Source organism: Pseudophryne corroboree, chromosome 5 (assembly GCF_028390025.1).
Source record: "Pseudophryne corroboree isolate aPseCor3 chromosome 5, aPseCor3.hap2, whole genome shotgun sequence".
Lineage (NCBI taxonomy): Eukaryota > Metazoa > Chordata > Amphibia > Anura > Myobatrachidae > Pseudophryne > Pseudophryne corroboree.
In genome coordinates this window covers 170,579,678-170,583,372 of record NC_086448.1, presented here as the reverse complement: position 1 = coordinate 170,583,372, position 3,695 = coordinate 170,579,678, and the positions used below count along the sequence as shown (strand labels likewise).

At 46.9% G+C, this 3,695-nt stretch overlaps 1 pseudogene; it reads right to left on the bottom strand.

The window, feature by feature from the left end:
• Positions 1–467: 467 nt before the first annotated feature.
• On the bottom strand, positions 468–587 carry LOC134930182 (5S ribosomal RNA; annotated as a pseudogene).
• Between the last annotated feature and the right edge of the window lie 3,108 nt (positions 588–3,695).

Sequence of the window (3,695 nt, the reverse complement as noted above, 5' to 3'; positions counted from 1 at the left end):
CAAATATTTGTTGCTATCAGTGGTGCTCCCTAGAGTCAATAGGAGTATCAACTAAGAAAACCCAACAATAGAGAGTTGGAAAGTAGACTTTTGTGTGGGAGCACTCAAATTCAGAGGATTGGGTGTGTATTAATCAATTCTGATAAAACATAACTTTATTTATTCATTATTAAAAGGTGATTATAGGAGTGAATTGTACGTGAATGGTATAGCTACGCAAAAATATAACACTGTGTTGTGTATAATTCATGTGGTTTTCAATACCACAATAAGAACCGGAAATCCAAAACTTTGAGCTAGTGGTTTTACGAAGATCACAGTAACACCTTTGTGTAATACATGACCATCATTTGTTCTACAGCAATCCTATTCAGGATTATTTAGTCGTAGAGAATTAAATCATAAGTCATACAGAACCGAATGCCAATTGGTATTATTGGAGATCACTCTAGATCGGGCAGAAGAATTTTTTGCAGTACCAGGGTGTTCCAGGGTGGTCTCCCATCCGAGTACTGACCCGGCCCTCCACTGCTTGGCTTCCAAGATCAGACGAGATCGGGCATCTCCAGCGGGGTATGTCCGCAATTATTTAATCTGCCCGTTCAGTCAATCCCAATACCCGTATCGCCAAAATTATATATCAAAGGTGATCTGAATCAGTCGTATGTTCATTATCTGTAATTATCTTATGATCATGGAAATGAAATTGTAGCAATATATTAATCATGTGCAATAATTATATGCAGGGGCGTCCACTGTGCAATTTAGCAAAATTACGATGAGGACAATTAACATATATAAATATTCTATGGAAGGGCGTCCACTTGCATAGCCGGGATAAAGTGGTGATATATGATGAGGCGACAATTATAGCAATCCTGTTGCTGTCATAATTGTTGTGTAATCAAAAATATGGTATATGTAGCCTCTAATAATTTATGTCACACACACCGAAACAAATTCTCACTGTATGTGAGCCTCTCAAGCCTGATCATATATTTGCAAAAAAATCTCTTACAACATGTCAGAGAGGCTGAGTGCTGAATTTGAGTGTTCCCACACAAGAGTCTACTTTCCAACTCTCTATTGTTGGGTTTTCTTAGTTGCTTCTCATACCCACCCGGCTTCTGTCTTCCGGCTCTGCGAGGGGGACGGCGGCGCGGCTCTGGGATCGGACGACGAGGGTGAGATCCTGTGTACGATCCCTCTGGAGCTAATGGTGTCCAGTAGCCTCAGAAGCAGGACCTAGCTTCAAAGAGTAGGGCTGCTTCTCTCCCCTCTGTCCCACGATGCAGGGAGTCTGTTGCCAGCAGAGCTCCCTGAAAATAAAAAACCTAACAAAATACTTTCTATCAGCAAACTCAGGAGAGCTCACTGAACAGCACCCAGCTCGTCCGGGCACAGATTCAAACTGAGGTCTGGAGGAGGGACATAGAGGGAGGAGCCAGAGCACACCAGAATCTAAATTCTTTCTTAAAGTGCCCATGTCTCCTGCGGAGCCCGTCTATTCCCCATGGTCCTTACGGAGTCCCCAGCATCCACTAGGACATTAGAGAAAATAAGATTTTACTTACCGATAAATCTATTTCTCGTAGTCCGTAGTGGATGCTGGGGACTCCGTCAGGACCATGGGGATTAGCGGCTCCGCAGGAGACAGGGCACAAAAATAAAGCTTTAGGATCAGGTGGTGTGCACTGGCTCCTCCCCCTATGACCCTCCTCCAAGCCTCAGTTAGGATACTGTGCCCGGACGAGCGTACACAATAAGGAAGGATTTTGAATCCCGGGTAAGACTCATACCAGCCACACCAATCACACCGTACAACTTGTGATCTGAACCCAGTTAACAGTATGACAACGTAGGAGCCTCTGAACAGACGGCTCACAACAAGAACAACCCGATTTTTTTGTAACAATAACTATGTACAAGTATTGCAGACAATCCGCACTTGGGATGGGCGCCCAGCATCCACTACGGACTACGAGAAATAGATTTATCGGTAAGTAAAATCTTATTTTCTCTAAACGTCCTAGTGGATGCTGGGGACTCCGTCAGGACCATGGGGATTATACCAAAGCTCCCAAACGGGCGGGAGAGTGCGGATGACTCTGCAGCACCGAATGAGAGAACTCCAGGTCCTCTTTAGCCAGGGTATCAAATTTGTAGAATTTTACAAACGTGTTCTCCCCCGACCACGTAGCTGCTCGGCAGAGTTGTAATGCCGAGACCCCTCGGGCAGCCGCCCAGGATGAGCCCACCTTCCTTGTGGAATGGGCCTTGACAGATTTAGGCTGTGGCAGGCCTGCCACAGAATGTGCAAGTTGAATTGTGCTACAAATCCAACGAGCAATCGTCTGCTTAGAAGCAGGAGCACCCAGCTTGTTGGGTGCATACAGTATAAACAGCGAGTCAGATTTTCTGACTCCAGCCGTCCTTGAAATATATATTTTCAATGCCCTGACAACGTCCAGCAACTTGGAATCCTCCAAATCGCTAGTAGCCGCAGGCACCACAATAGGCTGGTTCAGGTGAAACGCTGACACCACCTTAGGCAGAAAATGAGGACGCGTCCGCAGTTCTGCCCTGTCCGAATGGAAAATCAGATATGGGCTTTTATACGATAAAGCCGCCAATTCTGACACTCTCCTGGCTGAAGCCAGGGCCAGTAGCATGGTTACTTTCCATGTAAGATATTTCAAATCCGCCGATTTGAGTGGCTCAAACCAATGGGATTTGAGAAAATCCAAAACTACATTAAGGTCCCACGGAGCCACTGGGGGCACAATCGGGGGCTGTATATGTAGTACTCCTTTTACAAAAGTCTGGACTTCAGGAACTGAAGCCAATTCTTTCTGGAAGAAAATCGACAGGGCCGAAATTTGAACCTTAATGGACCCCAACTTGAGGCCCATAGACAATCCTGTTTGCAGGAAATGTAGGAATCGACCCAATTGAAATTCCTCCGTGGGGGCCTTCCTGGCCTCGCACCACGCAACATATTTTCTCCAAATGCGGTGATAATGTTGTGCAGTCACCTCCTTCCTGGCTTTAACCAGTGTAGGGATGACCTCTTCCGGAATGCCTTTTTCCCTTAGAATTCGGCGTTCAACCGCCACGCCGTAAAACGCAGCCCCGGTAAGTCTTGGAATAGACACGGTCCCTGCTGAATCAGGTCCCGTCTTAGAGGTAGAGGCCACGGATTTTCCGTGAGCATCTCCTGAAGTTCCGGGTACCAAGTTCTTCTTGGCCAATCCGGAGCCACGAGTATCGTTCTTACTCCCCTTTGCCGTATAATTCTCAGTACTTTGGGTATGAGAGGCAGAGGAGGAAACACATACACTGACTGGAACACCCACGGTGTTACCAGAGCGTCCACAGCTATTGCCTGAGGGTCTCTTGACCTGGCGCAATACCTGTCCAGTTTTTTGTTGAGGCGAGACGCCATCATATCCACCTTTGGTTTTTCCCAACGGTTCACAATCATGTGGAAGACTTCTGGATGAAGTCCCCACTCTCCCGGGTGTAGATCGTGTCTGCTGAGGAAGTCTGCTTCCCAGTTGTCCACTCCCGGAATGAACACTGCTGACAGTGCTATCACATGATCTTCCGCCCAGCGAAGAATCCTTGCAGCTTCTGCCATTGCTCTCCTGCTTCTTGTGCCGCCCTGTCTGTTTACGTGGGCGACTGCCGTGATG